Here is a 19,653-nt window from a genome sequence, read left to right as displayed (position 1 = left end):
TGCAAGCCCTTCTTTCCCTAACTATTACGCTGGAATCTTAAGACCACATGGCTGTAATTTGCACATATTCAGTCCACAAAGAATGCTTATTAATTGAACAATGTTATGTTCCAGGCACCAGGGATGCAGAGGTACTGAAGACATTGTTTCTGCCTCAAGGGGTTCATGTCCAGTGGGGAAGAAGACAAATGAGCAGAATTCTCGTAGAGGGTGATAAATGCAGGCACAGAGAGTGTGCAGCTGTCTTCCAGCCTCTCTGACAACTTGTCCACTGGGGGACACCCTCTCAGCCTGAGATGGCATGTTGGTGGTGACAGTGGGGGGGCAGTATAAGTGCCACAACAGAAGTAGCTCCTAGGTCGGTACACAGTATAGAGGGGAGACTAATTCTAGGCTGGATGGCTTAAGAAGGCTTCCTTGTTTTACAAAAGAGAAAGATGAAGCCTAGAGGGGTTCAGTAAACAAATGGACAGTGGGAGGCTAAGGAGCCTTCAGAAACAGCAGGGGAAAGAGGACAGAGTCCTGCTCCCATCACCTTCCCACTCCTTCTCAGACCTCAGCACCCTCACTCTTCCCTGCAGAGAAGGAGCAGGTGAACCATACTCAGAGTGGCACAGGGGTCATGACCAGAGACCTCTGCCCAAATCTCTGTTACATCGTGTACTAGCGTGAGACCTTGAACAAATGACTTTCTCTCTTGGATTCTGTTTCATCTTTTAAGAAATAAGGATAATAAAAGACCTGCCTCATAGCATTGTTATATAGATTAAATGATCTGAGACAGGGAAAGTGCTTAGAATGGGGCCTGCTGGCACGTAGTAAGTGCTCAGTAAACGTTAATTATATTATTCTTATGCTGTTACCTGGTTGGTGTGGCCAACCCAAGCTCAACCTAAAACCTAGCTCATTTTTCCCCCTCACAAAATGTAAAAAGCTTAGTTTTTATATTGCAAAATGATACATTGTATCATTGTAAAGTATTTTTTTAATGAAAAAAAAAGCAAAGATACCTACCTACCTAACCCCAGAGATAACTGCTTTTATATTTTGGTAAACATAATTCTCTATAGCTCTCTGGACACGTCTATATGAATGCAACTTTAGTAAGTGGCATTGTATCAGGATGCTATTGAGTGAATGGCTATTATTACTCATCAAAGATATTGTACCTTTCCATGTCAATAATTACAGATCCCATAATTATTTGTAAAAACTGCTAAGTATTTCATTGTATGGTTATACCATAACTTATTTATGCCATCCCCTAGTGTTGGTCAGTTAGGTTATTTCTAATATTGTTGATATCGCCCAACAGTGGCACCACTGATTGACCCTACACAGTCAGCTGTGGGCCCTTGTCTGATTATTTCCTGGGACAACTTGCTGTAAGTGGAGTCTCTGGATCAGAGGGTATTAACCTGAAGACATGTGTCTCAGTAAAGTAACTCATATTGCGAGAAAAGAGACTGGCTAGTCAGCTGGCTTGACAGGGTGACTTTTGCAGCAACTTGTTGTGGGAGGACAATTAGGCTAATGGTCAGTTTGTGGGAGAGCAAATATGTGGATGCAGTCCCCGCCCTTGGGTTTCAAACATGTTCCTACGCTAGCTGGTCATTTTTCAGGCCTGAGAAGGAACTCTGTGGGAGAATTTACTGATCTCTTTGTTAGAGCACCAGTGCCCTAGAATTTCTCTGAATATCTGGCTTTTCTAGGAAATCAGTTAGGGAAGTTCAACTGGCTGATAATCTCACTTAACATTTAAGGAACCTTTTAAGGGTATAACGTCCAAGGGTATTTTGCGCCAATCAGGCTTGGGGAAGATTTTTCCTAGCCCCAAACTTTCCTCATCGCTTGGCCAGTGATCCTGAGCATTTTCCTTAGCAAATGAAGCTGAGATGTGAGGCAACAAACAAGAGTGGTGGCCATGAGACTCAGCGCCTTCTACTGACCAGAGAGTAATGAAAGATGAAGAGAGAGTGGAAAGGAGATGGACACAGGCTGGACTGCATCAAGGGTGGGCCAGGTCAGACTCTTACAGGTGGAGGAAGGTGAGGAAAATGTCTGGCCCTCCACCCTAAACCAGGGATCTCCCATTCTACCCATTTTATTCCAGTTTCCCTTCCTGACCACCTCAGACACTGTCCTAGTGTGGACATTCCAACACACAGGCTTGGTGTGGGTGAGAAGTGATCAGGAGGAATTAGTGGAGCGTGCGGTCTGCTATGACTTTTAGTAATTCCTAACTGAAGTGGAACGCAGTAACACAGGCTAACATTCACAGAAGCCTAAATATTGCCAGGGCAATTCCAAAAACTTTATGTGTATTAACCCATTTAACTCTCACAGCAACCCCAGATGGTAGGTACTCTCGTGGATCCCATTTTATAAATAGGGAAACTGAGGGCCAGAGGAGGTAAACAATTTGCTGAAGGTCACACATCAGGTAAATGGGAGAATTGAGGTTTAACCTTCATGTCTAATTCTGGGGTTCCTTTATTTACTATTGCTTCTGTTCATTATTGTAAGAATGGGTATCTATGATTCTATCTTCAACCAGACACTCCCAAAATAATCAGAAAAAATATACATATATACACATACATACATATCAGGGATAACCTTAGAGAAGCTAATGGGAGTTCTTGAGCCTGTTGGACAAAGTGAAACCTCTTTAGATTAATCAAAGGCTAATAAATAAAAGAAGATTCTATGGAGCCCCTCCAGGCCTGGGATTGGGAAAGAAAACACTATCTTTAGTGGCAGATCCCTGGGGATTCTAGCTGGGGAATGTATGACATTATCTGACAGCCACATGCTTTGCATTAAAAGTAGGAGAAATGTGAGCATCTTTGCTTTTACTCTTTGTCAACTCTAGTTTCTTTACTTTTCCCTCCTTGTTCCTTTTGTCCCTTCCTCATAGGCTGCAGCTGCTTTGTATCCAACACACACACACTATTCATTTCTCACTCGTGCACATGCATATATAGATTATATAGTTATACATCTATATATCCATATCTATGTATATATATTTCATACATACACAATTTGTCTCCACAAATTATTAATTTTCTAAAAATGTTATTAAGTCATCAGGTTTAGGAAATGTTTTACTCCATGTACTGTATTTATAAGGTCATGAAATTATGACCTCACTGCTCAAGAAAACAGGACAATAGTTGGGTCAAATGAGGTACCCAAGATAGCCAGATGCTCAGTCAGAGGCCTGAACCATTATATGATACTGAGAATGAAGAGACAGAGATGCTGGGAGAAGTGACCAAAAAGTGGCCAGAATCAGCAAGCCATCAAGCAGTGGATGGGAAGGAAAGACACTGGGCTGGCTAGCCTGAATAGGGGGAGCTTTGCATTTCCATTATGGGTACAGCAGCCAGGATTTTTGCTCCCCATCCACACCCACACTGGGCAGTGAACACCTAGTAGGAGATTTTAAGGATAGTCATGCTACTTTAACTTGACACAGGCTCACTTGCATAAGACATTTGTTATGTCTTCTTTTCGATAGATGTGCATGTGTGTGCACTATGTGTGTGTATGTAACTACTGATTTCCAGTAACTTCCTGAATTTCAAACCAGACCATTCTCATAACTATCCTGACTTTGAGGAAGTAGTCTCCTGTCTTACTTCACTCTTTCTATGTTCACCCTTGTTTCCCCAGTTGTAACTACTCTCTTCATAGCTACCAAATTTGAGGTTTCCCTGACTGTCCATAGACTTTCCAAGTGTTGTCCTTTCACATAATCCTAGAAAAATATCAGGAAAACTTTATTCCAAGCGTCATGACCAACATTCATAAATTGTTCTTAGTAGCAATTTGGGTTTTTCTGGATCCACTTTCTCTAAAAGTCCCAACTATCTTCACAACTGGAACTTAATTAATCCACCCAGAAACACTAACCTTCTTGAGAAACAATAAGAAGCAGTATTTGTTCTTCCTGAGCACTATAATGAAATTGTTTTTGGAACAAAGAGAGATCTATAGCCTAGGATCCTAGGATGATGTGGGATATCCAGAAAGGATTTAAGGCTCTTCACAAGGGTCTATAACATACAAAAAAAGGAGCAAAAATAAAAAGTGCGCTAAGAAAGGGAGGGAAATAAGAATAGACCCCAAACCACAGAGTCTCCTTTTCTCCCTAAGCACACACCAGGAACACGCTCGCTGCCACATCGCACAGGCTTTCCATGGCTGAGCTACCATCAGCTTATGACACCTGTCACCTAACTGTTCCCCTTGCTTCCATGCCCCTTTAATGCTTCCTCCACACTGCAGCAAAACTGATTTCATAACACAAGCTGGATCAATGATCCCCCTGCTTAAAACTTTCAACAACTTCCCACTACACTTAGAATGGAATCCAACTCCTCACCGTGGCCCTTAGGTTTCCATCTCATCTTATGCCCTACTCTCCAGTCATTTATTTCACAACGGGAACTTTTTACCTCTTAGTCTCCCTCACCTATTTCTCTCCTCCCCTGCCCCTTTGGCAACCACTTGTTTGTTCTCTGTATCTATGATTCTTTTGTCAGTAAAGCTTTATTGGATCGTAGCCACACTCACTCATTTACCTATTATGTATGGCTGCTTTTGACTAAAATGGGAGAGTTGAGTAGTTGCAACCACATGGCCCACAAAGCCTGAAATATTTATTTTATGGCCCTTTTTAGAAAAAAATTTGTCCAGCCTTTTATAAGGGACTAGAGAGAAGGAAGGATAAAGACATAGGGTGTTAGAACACACCCTCACACCATACACAAAAAGAAACCTAAAATGGCTTGAAGACTTAAATATGAGACATGACACCATAAAGAGAACACCTAGAAGAGAACATAGGCAAAACATTCTCTGACATAAATCTTACCAATGTTTTCTTAGGTCAGTCTCCCAAGGCAATGGAAATAAAGGCAAAAATAAACAAATGGGACCTAATCAAGCTTATAAGCTTTTGCACAGCAAAGGAAACCATAAACAAAACAAAAAGACAACCTACAGACTGGGAGAAAACATTTGCCAATGATGCAACCTACAAGGGCTTAAGTTCCAAAATATACAAACAGCACATACAATTCAATAATAATAATATTAAAAAAAACAATTGATAAATGGCAGACCTAACTAGACATTTCTCCAAAGAAGACATACAGATGGCCAAGAGACACAAGAAAAGATGCTCCACATTGCTAATTATCAGAAAAATTCAAATCAAAACTACAGTGAGGTACCAACTCACACAGGTCAAAATGGCCATCATTTAAAAAGTCTATGAATAAAAAATGTTGGAGAGAGTGTGGAGAAAAGGGAACCCTCTTACACTGTTGGTGGGAATATAAATTGGTACAGCCACTATGGAAAACAGTATGCAGATTCCTCAACAAACTAAAAATAGAGTTGCCATATGATCCAGCAATCCCACTCCTGGGCATATACCCAGACAAAACTATAATTTGAAAAGATACAAGCACACCTATGTTCATAGCAGCACCATTAACAATAGCCAAGACATGGAAACAACCTAAATGTCCATTGACAGATGAATGGATAAAGAAGATGTGGTATATATAATATATACAATGGACTATTACTCAGCTATAAAAAAGAATGAAATAATGCCATTTGCAGCAACATGGATGGACCTAGAGATTATCATACTAAGCGAAGTAAGTCAGAAAGAGAAAGACAAATACCATATGATATTATTTATATGTGGAATCTAAAATATGACAAAAATGAACATATCTACAAAACAGAAACAGACTCACAGACATAGAGAACAGGCTTGTAGTTGCCAAGGGGGAGGCGGGTTGTGGGGGGATGGATTGGGAGTTCGGGATTACCAGATGCAAACTAGTATATATAGGCTGGATAAACGACAAGATCCTACTGTATAGCAGAGGGAACTACATTCAGTATCCTGTGATAAACCATAATGGAAAAGAATATATATATATATGTATATGTATATATGTATGTATAACTGAATCACTTTGCTGTATAGCAGAAATTAACACAACATTGTAAATCAACTATACTTCAATAAAATTTGAAAAAAAAAAGAAAAAAACAGGCATAGGGTAGAGGCTGATTGTGGGGATCTTGAATGAGGAGGCCAAGGTATTTGGACTTTATCCTTCAGGTAGAGGGGAGACACCTGGGCCCCCTTACCAAGAACATCTGTCTATGGTGACAGAAATGTGTTTAAAGAGGATTGTACTGGCTTCATTATAAATGTTGAGAACATGGAGGCTAAAGACAAAAGGCAGGGAGCACAGGAGGTGGCTGCAATTATTCAAAGCAAGGCAGACACTGTTGGTTATCTACCATCATTCAAACCTCATCTTCCATGGTAAAAAGACCCTGATTTTGTTCAGGTATCTTTCCTCATGTGATGCAGAAAAAGGTGATCTCATCCCTGGCTACTGGGTAACTCCTTGTCAACAACTGGTTTGTGGGGTAGGCATGTGACCTGGTCTGGCTGATGAGACATGAGGTGTGATAGGAACCTAGAACTGCCACAGCTGCCTTGTTACAAGCTTGGGTATAAAGCCAACCCACCAGCATGGTGGGGCCAAGGAAATTGCAGAGAAACAGAGACAGAGCCTTTCCATCTGCATATTTCTTGTTACATGAGATAATGATCTTTTTTATTTCAGCAAATATGAACATCCTGAGATAAAGGCCAAGAGAGGACAGTAACAACGAATTCACAAGAGAAGTAATTGGAACAAGAGATTCTGTGAAAGGGAATTAGGTCAATACTGAAGCTGAGCCATGAGGAAGAGGGAGGAGTGAACTGATGGTCCTGAGGTTTAGCTCTGGTGAGTGGGAACTTGATAAACCATTAACAGAAATGGGGAACTACTGGACATGGCCCACAGTCTCTGTTTTAGTCAAGTCATCGCCCTGCAAGTGAGCCAGTGAGTCCCACAGAAATCTCAACAGGAGATCTGCTTTGCATATTGCTACATGACTCTACTCCAAACCTGTGAATATGAGATAAAGTTTATCTGATCCTACAATATTGCAGCTGTGGGCAAACGTTCTCAGAAACCACAGTAATAAACAATATTCATTTTTATTATAGATTTTAAAATTATAGTAGAAAGAACATATTTTGTAGTGGTTGTTAGGTTGGAATAAAATCATTTCTTTGTAGAATTCAAATAACCATGTTGTTTTAGGGTGAGTGGAAAATATTTTTCTAAAATCAAAAACCACTGAATTTATAGTAGAAAACATTTTCATTGAAGCCCATAGATAAGTGTAATTTAATTTCTTTTTTATTTAAAAAATATATTTAAATCCCTTATTAGTCTACTTTTGAAATAATGCACAAAGAAGAGAAGACATCCAATAAGTAAAATAAATGATAAGAGTATACCTTTATACTTCTGGAGAAACAAACACATTCAGAGAGAAAGATAGAGACTGAATACAGACTTAGGGTGAAAGTGGGAAGGGTAAACGGGGAAGAAAGAGATGGGGGTGTCTTTTGCACAGCATGGATACACATAGGATGGAAGTCTCAGCGGGTGCAAATGCATGGCTAGGGCTGCAGATGAAAAAATCACAAGCTCAAGTATTGTCCTAGCCCCAAGAGGCAAAATTCAAACTCATTAATACATCTTTAACATTAATACAGCTTTAACAAAATTAATACAGCTTTAACAAAATTAATACAGCGTTAACAAAATTTTCTAGGTGTAGAAACAAAGGAGCTGATCAACATAATAGAACAGAATCCAGAGGCAGAGAGAGAGAGAGAGAGAGAGAGAGAGAGAGAGAGATAACTAGAGAGACATAGATATAGATACAGTCACCTGGTTTATGATAAAGGTGAGACTGCAGTACAGGGAGGGAAAGTATGGTCTTTTCAATAAATGGTGTAGGGACAATTGGATATTCATATGAAAAAAATGTACTTTGACCCCTACCTCACATGATATGCAAAAAAAATAATTCCAAAAGGACTGCAGATCTAAATATGAAAGACAAAACAAAGAAATTTTGGAAGAAAGCATGGAGTCTTCATGACCTGAGCATAGGCAAAGTTTGCTTAAATGGGACACAAAAGTAGAAAAATAGAGGAAAGAATGTAGAATTTAGTTTATCATTATAACTATTAAAATACGTATTAGATACCAAAGATGATAAAGAATGCTAACAAATGGCTAATAAATATAAAAAGATTCTCTGATTCAATAACGTTGCCAGGAGCATGGCGAGATGAGACGAGAGACAGAGCTAAAGACTGACTGCTTAAAACAACAAGTCAAAACTACAGTAGAAGTGACTCTTCAAGAGAAGGATACAAAAAACATAATCAACTCTGAGGCTCTAAAACTGAGAGGTTGAAATATCAGTCCATTTCTTGTCATGGCATCAAAACTCAAGAGGAATTTGAATCAAAGGATAGTGCTGATATGTTACATAAGAAGAACAGAGCAAAGACAGTAGACATGCCAGAATAGGCAGATTCTGTAGCAAAATCCCCTGGGAATTATGTCTGGTAGGATAATAGAGATTAAAAACCCGTAGTCTGCTCCCAGAGGACAAAGCAGGAGTCTTTAGCAGCTGAGGACAAAAAAAGCCCTAGTACCATGCAGTAAAGAGAGTATTTGGTGGTACATGAAGGCATGTGATCTTATGAGGAGTTGCAATGACAATTTTCAAAAGTGGCTGTTTTCCATGCTGTTATAGTTCCCTGAAAAGTCAAATGGACCCCTACTCAAAATTTGGTTCACATTGAGACTGATGCCACACCCATTAAAAGGATATGAAAAAGTTTATTACTTACATAATTGAGGCCCCTGGCGAGAACAAGGTAGACTCTCAAGCAGGTCTGAAATGGCTTTAAAAGGCAAAGAAAGGCGATTAGCCTGCGTTTTTATCATCTTTATGGCGTAGGGCTGGAGTGGTGGTTCATGTGCAAGAAGAGGCTTGCATGGTTTGAATCTCTCACCTGTGCCAAAGGAGGGCAACCCGGGTCTCCTTATCAGCTTGATCAGATGTGGGGCACCAGAGGAAGAGGGAGACGTGAGGCTTAAAGCTGTCAACAGTCAGACATCAAAAAAATGGAGTCAGACTCCTCATTACACATACCAATGCACCCAGTACGATTATCATCATTAAAATTTCTCATATATTAAAATTGAAAACATATAAAGAATAGACAAACTATATCATAATTCTATCCCATAAGGACATCATAGCTAACAACTTAGCAGGTGGCTCTGTATCCACAATTCTCAAAATTGGCTGCATATTGGAATCATCTTAGAAGCATTAAAATATTATTGATACTTTTATCTCACCTCCAGAAAGTCTGACTGAATTGGTCTGAATTAAGTATTGGTAATTGGATTTTTATAATCTAAAAAAGAAGTACTAGCCATAAAGGAAAAAAATTGATAAACTGCACTATGTAAAATTAATAACTCTTGTTCATCCAAAGGACCCACTAAGAGAGGGTATAGACAGACCAGAGTGGAAGGAGGTATATTCAATTCATATATCTGACAAAGGACTTATATCTAGAATGTGTTAAGAATTCCTACAAAATCAGTAAGATAGACAACCTAATAGAAAAGTGGACAAAACCCTTGAAAAGACATTTCATAGAAGTTTATTGCCAAATGACCAATAGACATACAAAAAGGAGCTCAATTCTATTAGTCATCAGGGAAAGGCAAATTAAAACCATAATGTAATACCTCTACGGATCTACCAGCATGCTTAAAATAAAAGAAACAGAAAGTACCAAATGTTGCTGAGAATGTGGAACAACTGGAATTCACATACACTGATGTTAGGAATGCAAATTGGTACATTTTCCAGCAATTTCTACACTATGCCCCAGAAATTCCACTCTTATGTATATACCAGTGATTCAGCAATTGTACCATTAGGTATATACTGAACCGAAATGAATTTAAAGATTCATTGGAAGACCCATACTAGAATATCTATAGTTGTGCTAGTCAGATTAGCCCCCATTGCCAAGAAAAACAAAAATACACAGGCTAACAAACCTCTGACTGCTTCGGAGTTGTTCAACCCAGGCAGGTATCACTGTACTATACTGCTCCAACAGTATTAAACTTTGAAACCTCAGTTAACATGACTCAGTCAATTATTCAGGTGTAGCATAGTGTAGAGTTTAAGAGCATGAGCTCTGAAGCCAAACTCTTCACATCCTGGGGCTTTAACTTTCTAGCAGCGTGACTTTGGCTAAGTTACCTAAACTTCTGTTCCCCAATTTCTTCATCTGTTAACAGGAGAAGATAATAGTAGTATTTTCCTCATAGGGTTTTTAGGAAGACTAAATAAATTAATACACATGAAGCCCTCACAACATTGCCCAGCATGCAGTAAATACTAAAAAAAAAAACCCTTAATACTATTTATTAACTCTCTTCCATGTGTTTTCTAGCACTGTGATTACACACTAGAACACATGGAACTACAAAAATACTGTATTTGGATTAGAGTCATTGGGGCACCAAAATATATGAATTAACTTCCAAAGGTTTGATAAAATATAACTCCAATGGTAGAGAGTGTAAAGGTTGAGTTCAAAGTGCTTTAATTATTTTCTGGTGATTCAATGGTTCGTGTTATTATTTATAACAATGTTATTTGTGTCTTTCAGTTTGTTTTGTTTTTGGAAGAGGAGGGCCTATGCCCATAACTAATGACAGTATGTTTCACTCTTCATGTTTTTAAGGCTGCTTGGATATCTGGATCATCTCTGTATTCTCCATAATGCCTAGTGGCTACAGTAGGCGCTTAACCAATGTTCAATAAAGAGGATACATTATCATTTACCGTGTGTTCATTTCTGCGTAGTTAGAAACAAGCTGGGTCATTATTTTGTTATGTTTTCAGTTTGACTGAAGAATAGACAAATATTTAACTTGCGGTGTAAAAACAGGAATTGCTTTCCACTACAAAGCTGTTTGTTCTGAAACTAGCAAAGAACAAAGCATCTTTCTTTAAAAACAAACAAAACATGGTTTATCCAAATAAACATTTCCTAAATTTCCCCTAAATAAGTTTTAAGTTATCCTATGTAAGTAACTTCTGCTTTATAGTAGCTCAAAATTTACCAACATGAGGGGCCCAGATGAATCAAAAAGGAATGCCAGAATTTTAAATGTGTAAATTGAAAAGAAAAAGGAATTCTAGTTAATTTTGACATTATGAAAGATAAAAAATTATAAAGTCTATCAATTTAGACTTTAACTTGGCACAATTTTAATTCACAGTTATATTAACTTTTAAGATAGAAAAATTAAACACTTTAGCTCTCAATTTTTTATTTTTAAAAATAAATAAAATTTTAATAGTAAATACTTTTAATTTTTAAAAAATAGTTTTTAAGTCATCCATAACAATAACAGTCTGGCTGGATTCATAGCTCTTGGAAAATAGTTTAATCAACCATTTCTTGGCATCAGTAATATCAATACACAAATTGATTGCAGGCTTTTAGAGCACCAGGCATTGTGCTAAGCACTCTAGGTACGCTGCCTCATTTAATCTTTACTCCATTTTAGTCGCAAGGAAACAGGCTCAGTGAAGTTAAATAACATAGCCATGGTCATAGTGTTAAGAAGACTGGAACTTGGGACTGGAGGATTCCAGGTGTTTAAAAGCACTCTCTCACTCTTCGCAAATGTACATACATTTCTAAATACAGCTAATTTTTTTTCTCCTTTCTTTCATAGTCACTTGAAATTAAGCAACTTGAGAAGAGCTTGTAGTAAGTATAAACAGGTGTTTGTTGTTTTTATCTTTTGTGGGGTTTTGCATTTTTTCTCCTAGATACCTGAATCATTTAAATCAAGTTTTTAAGTCTCCAAACACCTTCAGTGTCCTAGAAAGAGACCATTTTATTCTTGCTAAGTCATCTGTATCCAGAAAGGAAGAGAGATGGTTGACAGATGAAGGCTGCTCTCAGTCATTTGCTGTTACTAATATTAGTTTTTTCATTACTCAGTCCTGACCCAGCATTTTCTTTAATCCTCACAGCAAAAATAGTTCTTCTAATCAGTTTCAGTTATGTAAGTTTTGTTGTCTATTGAGTAACTCCTCTATGATCTCTCTTTTCATTTTTCACCACTGCAGAGCACTGAGGCGAAAACAGCTTTCTGTGTCTTGTCAAAGGCTGGATGCTTGATCTTAGGGCAGACAGCCAAACTTCCTCATGGTGAAGCCAAGATAATGAAAGGGAGAGCCTATGGTTTGGGGATTTTGATAGTCACCAATAGCCCCCAAAATGCTGACCAAACTTTGTGGTTATGCAAAAACTTCACGTGTGCTAAACTCAGTTCTCTGACTGGATAAATATAAGTTGGGATCATTCTTGCAAGCTTTCCCAAGGTTCAGATATTTTAGTTCATATCTGTGGAAGCATATTTCATGTCTATGGCACTATAAACAATGGGTTGATTTGGCCTATTCATTCTTTTTTTTGTTCTTAATATTTATTTGGTTGCACTGGGCGGGATCCTTAGTTGTGACTTGTGGGCTCCTTAGTTGCAGCACGTTGGCTCCTTAGTTGCGGCTCACTGGCTCCTTAGTTGCTGCTTGTAGCCTTCTTAGCTGCGGCATGCAGGCTCCTCAGTTGTGGCATGCGAACTCTTAGTTGCAGCATGCATGTGGAATCTAGTTCCCAGACCAGGGATCAAACCCAGACCTCCTGCACTGGGAGCATGGAGTCTTAACCACTGTACCACCAGGGAAGCCCCTGGCCTATTCGTTCTTTTATAACAGTTTCCTTTATCATCATGAGGATCCAAACCCATAGCTGCTTAATCAGAGCTCATAAATAAATTGATCATGCTTTCACATACTAGAGGCTGTTCTGGGAGTGAGACCAGTGAAAAACAGGGAAAAATTAAATGAAAGAAAATAATTCAATACAGCTGGGCTCAAGTCCAGATTGAAATCCAGCGGTGGCTGAATTCAGTTGTTCAAACTCCCTCACCTCTGATGTTTGTATTTGGCCTTATATATTAATGAGAGTTATCATTTCCTTAAAAGTACATGGAAGTTCCTGGAAGGCAAATAATTGAGCTCAGATTTTTTTAAATTATAATTTATTTGGAATAGGTAATAATATGATTCAAAAGTCAAAACCAATAAAATTCTCCCACTATAAACCCAATATGCCACCCCAAAGGCAACCAGTTTCAGATGCATCTTTTCAGATATATATTTTTTGCATATACAAGGAAATATGTATCTACATTTTTTCCTTTCAAAAGTGCAAAAGTTGAATCCGAAAGGATGCATATTGTACATAATATACAAATTAAGTGTACACAGTATACATACTCCTTATTGTGAAAGTAAATGCTCATAGTATATGTGTTGTTGTATACCTAATTAATATAATTACAAAGTGTAGCATATTGTACTCTATCTTGGAGATCTGTTTCATGTCAGTACAGAAAAGAACTTCCTTATTTTTTGATGTGGCTGTCTAATACAGTATTCTGTTGTTTGGATGTGCCACCACATTTATTTAACCAGTTCCCTATTGATGGACATTTGGGTTGTTTCCAGTGTTTTGCTATTATAAATAAAGTTGCAGTAAATATCCTTATGCATATGCCATTTTGCACATATAAGAATACAGCTGTAGGGTAAATTTCTGCAAGTAGAATTTCTGGGTCATTTATAACTTGATAGATACTGCCAAATTATCCTTTTCAGGGTTGTATCAAGTAAATGTAAGGGATCACAGATTTTCTTCGATTGTTAAATTTAACCTGTATGAAAAGAAACTGCTTTCCACACTGCTATTATCTGAATGTTTGTGCCCCACCTCCCAATTCACATGTTGAAATTCTAACCCCCAAAGATGAGGTTATTAGGATGATGGAGCCATTGGGAGGTGCTTAGGTTATGAGGGTGGAGCTCTCATGAATGGGATTAGTGTTTTTATGAAAGAGACCCCACAGAGATCCCTTGCCCCTTCCACCATGTGAAGACACAGCAAGAAAGTTCCAGCTGTGAACCAGGAAGAGGGTCTTGGCTGGAACACAACCACGCTGGCACCTTGATCTTGGACTTCTCAGTCTCCAGAAAGATGAGAAATAAATTCTGTTTATAAGCTACCAATCTGTGGTATTTTATTATAGCAGCCCAAATGGACAAAGACACAAAACATCAGAGTTATGCATCTTTTCCACTCTCCAGGTCCAAGTTGAATCTGGCTTCCTTGGTGAAGGCTTTCTAACCCTTACTATTTCCTCCCTCCTCTATTTCACAGCATTTGCTGTCCTCTCTTCTCACTGTCTTGAGACATTTTTAAAAAGTCTCATCTTTTCTAACACTTGATTTATTACTTAATTCTTTTTTTTTCTTTTTTTTGCGGTACGCGGGCCTCTCACTGTTGTGGCCTCTCCCATTGCAGAGCACAGGCTCCGGATGCGCAAGCTCAGCAGCCATGGCTCACGGGCCCAGCCACTCCGCAGCATGTGGGATCTTCCCGGACCGGGGCACGAACCCGTGTCCCCTGCATCGGCAGGCGGACTCTCAATCACTGCGCCACCAGGGAAGCCCTATTACTTAATTCTTCCTAAATTTATATATCATTTCCTCAGTTAGACTGTAAGCTCCATGATAGCATGAGCCACATTAAGTATCTTTGACTCCCCTAAAATGCCCTGTAAATGCCTGGCATGTAGAAGATGTCCAATGAGTTACCTGACCCACTGAGATGTTTTTAATGGAACTGTGGGAAATGGGAGTGGAATTTCAGGGAATAAAGTGGTACTTTCTAGGTTTCAGCTTTGGCATGGGCTTGGGGAGGAAAATTGACCCTCAGGCAACAAAGAGGGAGAGAAGAGGTGGAGGGACATACACAGAGAAAAATCAGATTAATATGTTGAGGTATGACACAATCCTGCCATAAAATTTAATCTGGTAAACCATTTACTTCTTGAGAATTTTCCTGCCCCAAAATGTAGGCTCTGGAACACTGTCCTAACTCAGTTTTGCCACCATTGCAGTCATCCCCAGGGTCTCAAAGTGTGAATGTGAGAGTGTGTGATCCTTTGGCTGGTCTCCAGCCTAGAGATTATTGCAAGTTTGGAGACAGGGTGGATCTTCACCTCCTTTTACCTCCCCTTCAACCAGGATGCTGCTGCCTATTTCCTCAGGCCTATCCTTGCAGTGGGTAGCTCTTCTTAACATTTTTGACCTCCCATCCCCCTCTGGATCATCCCCTGGTTTGCCATGTGGACTGAAAAGCTCTGATGAGGAATTAAATCCCGGGGTCATGGATGAGATTTCACTCCACACTCGAGGCTGCTGCCCATCTCCCCAGCTTGACTCTCTCCTTGGTGAGATTGTATTAGCCACTTTCATTTTCTACAAAAAGAGATCTCCTAGAGAGGTCACATTGACTGGAAGGGGGGGGTTGGGGATCTGTTTACTGATAATATTTTCTTGAATAGAAATGCATATTCAGAACTCCTGCCCCCCAAGCTGCATCTTTATGTTATAATATCTGCAGTCAGATCATAAATTGGTAGAAAATGGAGTCAAAATACGATAGCTTCACAACAATAAGAAACTGAGAAGTGTATATCTTAGCCAATGTTCCACAACTTACTCTCCATTCAAAAGTAATGTCATAGTTTTATATATATAACATTTAAATGGCCATTTTATATTTTTCTGTTGAGGGAAAATATTTAAGTAAGTAATCAGCAAGAATTATAATAAAAACTCTACTTAAAAAAAAAAACAAACCTTCCTGGGACTTCTCTGGTGGCACAGTGGATAAGACTTCACGCTCCCAGTGCAGGGGGCCCGGGTTCAATCCCTGGTCAGGGAACTAGATCCCACATGCATGCCACAACTAAGAGTTCGCATGCCACAACTAAGGAGCTCTGGAGCCGCAACTAAGGAGATCCATGTGCCACAACTAAGGAGCCCGCAAGCTGCAACTAAAGAGCTTGCCTGCCGCAACTAAGACCTGGCGCAAACAAATAAATAAATAAATAAAAGCTTCCCATAATATCACTGTAATTATGCAGTTACTTATTTTCACCTGTTTAATGCTCTGGTTTTCGTTAACTTTCCGGATTTGGTAGCTCTCCAGGTAAACATGGTGCACTTTTTTGGTACACTTTATCACCAGTCCATGATATTAAATGAGATAATGTGTGTAATCCCAGTGCCTGACATAGAGTACATGCTCAATAAATGGTAATTATTATAATTATTAATGATAAAACCCCACCACTAACAATTACTTCGGTTTGGTCAAACTTTAACCTCTTTTAAAATATAAATAATCCTGGAAATATTTAAATTATATAGGGGTAATTTGATTTGTAGTATTAATTCCCTTGAAACTTTGTGGGCCTGGAGTAGGAAAAAAGTATAAAAATGGCATGTATCTACCTTCACAAATTTGATCAGGGATATCTACAGTGAAAAAGCTAATTTTGAATTCTAAGTTTTAAAATAGTAATAATCTATAATTTTCTAAAATATTTAGATAAAAATATATTTGGTCCACTTATGGCAGATAGTCACATGCTTGTAAAAGGGATTGGAGTAAAAGCTTAATGACAGCTTATGGTACATTTTCAAGCTAACTTTCCTACAGTATGGACCCTTCCAGTGTCACAAAATTCCATCCAGAACCATGACCACCGAAGCCAGCCAGGAAGATTGATCAGAAAGGTGAAATATACTGATGCCAACCATGCATTTTTATTGCTTTCATTGCCCAGAAGTGGCATAAACATTATACCATCATCATTTCTACAAAGATACTGATACTCTTTCTTTAGAACCATCTAGAATCTGACATATATTCTTAGAAATAGTCATCACTATCTTTTGAGAGTGTCTGGTTTAGAGGAATGATCAAAAGTCTCTTTAAAGTAAGCCTGATGACTAAGTAATTAAATAAGTTGACATTAAATCTTCTTACTGTCCCACCCTGAACCAGGCCTTAATCCTCAACTTGACTTCAATCTAGGTTTCTCACTTCCTTTTCAGAACCTCATGATTGAAATACATCCAGCTTCGTATGCATGGGCTTGCACATCCATGTCTACTGATCTGAGAAGAGTACTCTCGTAAAGGAAAGCCCCTTCATTTCCCTATAGTTCTCTTGAAGACCACTCCTCTCCCATCTCCCTTCCCTCAGATCTTCAATTTGGACAACACAATTTTGACTCTTTTCTTGGTATTGTCCTAAAGGAAGCTATCAAGTGAGAGAGGATGAAAATTTTCAATGCATTCTTTAAAAAATTCTTTTGATATTTTTTCATCACACAGAATGCAAGAGTATGCTGTGTAAACATAGAAGCTATGAAAAAAAGAACTAGGAATGTAGCTGAAGATATTACAAGTAACTGTCTCCATCGGGATGTTGAACTGGGAATGGTCTTATAAAACATGTAGAAAACAAGAAAATAGATATGTGGGTGCACTGAAGAACAAAATAAATAAGAATATTTTATTAAATTAATGCAGGTGTAAACAGTGACAATCCACTGCAGAACTAGATATCATCTCTGCCTGTATCATTTACAATGAAACAAAAGACAAAGGGATAAAGTGCCTTACAAATCCCATACCACAAGAAGGCATTAAGATTTAGGAATGGAGTAAATAGACTTTACGTCTTGCTGAACCAGAATCCTCACTTGTACTTCACACAAACAAAGGATACTGTCACTCAAACAAGGGATATTGTGCAAATGATCATATACAAAAAGATAACAGGAAAAGTTCTATTGGAGATTCTGTTTCTTCAGCCTTGACATGTGGCAAAGCAAAGACGGTCTTCCTTGTCAGTGATCCAGATAAATGGCCAAGAGGGAAGAAATACTCTGGGACCTCCTGAGAGGGCATCTGAACTTTTGGAAAGCAATGTATTAGGAGGCCTATATAGTGGTGAGAACTGGTGGGACTCAAGGGTTCAGGCACAGCTCACAGGCATCAGAGGCCTTTTCTGGCACAGATGAAGGTCTAGGGTCAAGGTACTTGACTGGAATTTCCAAAAAGAACATGTAATTTTGCAAGTGTTTTTTTCCAGTACGCGGGCCTCTCACTGTTGTGGCCTCTCCCGTTGTGGAGTACAGGCTCTGGACGCACAGGCTCAGCGGCCATGGCTCATGGGCCCAGCCGCTCCGCGGAATGTGGGATCTTCCTGGACCGGGGCACGAACCCGCGTCCCCTGCATCGGCAGGTGGACTCTCAACCACTGTGCCACCAGGGAAGCCCCGAATTCAAGTTTATACTCAAGAGAAAACAGAAACAAAACAAGTTCCAGACATGATTCTGTCATAAAGACTTAGCAATAAAGTCGTCCTTTAGGGCCAGGTTGACCCCATGTACCCTGGAAAATCCACTTTGAGAAACACATTCTCTCTTTGAGAAACACAAAATAAACCAAATCCAAATACAGTTATAGAGCAAGTACTCGACAAATGCTGGTTGTCTAAATGTAGATGTAGTAACTCTTTAGTATGTACCACATCATATGAAAGATACTAAGAGACTATGGAAAAGATGACCTAGAACAAACAAGACATAGTACCCAGCCTCTGGGAACTTCAAATTTGTTCTGTCTACTACCTAAGACATAGTATATTAAATAAAAATAGCAAATGGCACAGCAGACGCATAATGCATTACCACTTATGTGAAAAAGAGCAAAAACTAAAAATATATAAACATTTTACAAACATTTCCACATATGTTCATAGAATATCTTTAGAAGACAAATAAACAAAAGACAAGTGTTGTTGCTTCTGGAAAGGGAAACTAGATGAGTAGGAGGATGGAATAGAGACTTCTTAATGTCTCCTACTGGACTTTTTGAATTTTGAATCATAAAAAAGTATGAATTCAAAATTCAATTGCATTGAAATAAAGAAGAAAACTGCTAGACAACACTAGGCACTATATAGATAAACATCAAATTGCATGGCAAAGGCAAACAAATCGGGTAAATATAGTGATAGAAAAGGAATTCCAGAGCTGTTTTCCACAGTTTTAAAAAATTTGACATCTCATAAACTAAAATTGCTTTGATTATTAAAATGTTTAAGTATTTTCAACTGTCCAGGAACACACTGGCTGGCTACCCAGAGCGTCCCCTCCTTCGGCAGCATTTCTAGACTTTCCTCCTCATACAAGCATTCTCCTCGAACACCTTATACTATGATAATGCACCACGTTGTAGCAATACGTTTTCTTACTGCTGTCCCCATCATACTATGAGCTCCTTGAGGGGAAGTGCTTTATCTTGCTTACATCTGTATACTCTGCCTGGCACAGTGATTGACATGGTAGGGCGCTTCCTAAATGTTCACTGAATGAATGAATTTCTTAAAGTAAAACAGAGCTGTAAATTGTATTCTAAAAGGACAGTGGGTAAAAAAATTTTTTTAATTAAAAAAATGTTAAAAAGAATGTGTATAACTGAGTTACTTTGCTGTACAGCAGAGATCGGCACAACATTGTACTACACCTCAATTAAAAGAAAGAAATAAAAGGACAGTGGGTGACAGTCTCGGATATCTGAGGTCTGCTGTTTATTGTCTTGGGCAAGTTATTTTATCTCTGCTCCCTCAGCTGTGAAATGGG

This window comes from Lipotes vexillifer, unplaced genomic scaffold, assembly GCF_000442215.2.
Source record: "Lipotes vexillifer unplaced genomic scaffold, Lipotes_vexillifer_v1.1 scaffold1039, whole genome shotgun sequence".
Lineage (NCBI taxonomy): Eukaryota > Metazoa > Chordata > Mammalia > Artiodactyla > Lipotidae > Lipotes > Lipotes vexillifer.
Note: the sequence above shows the minus strand (reverse complement) of the source record.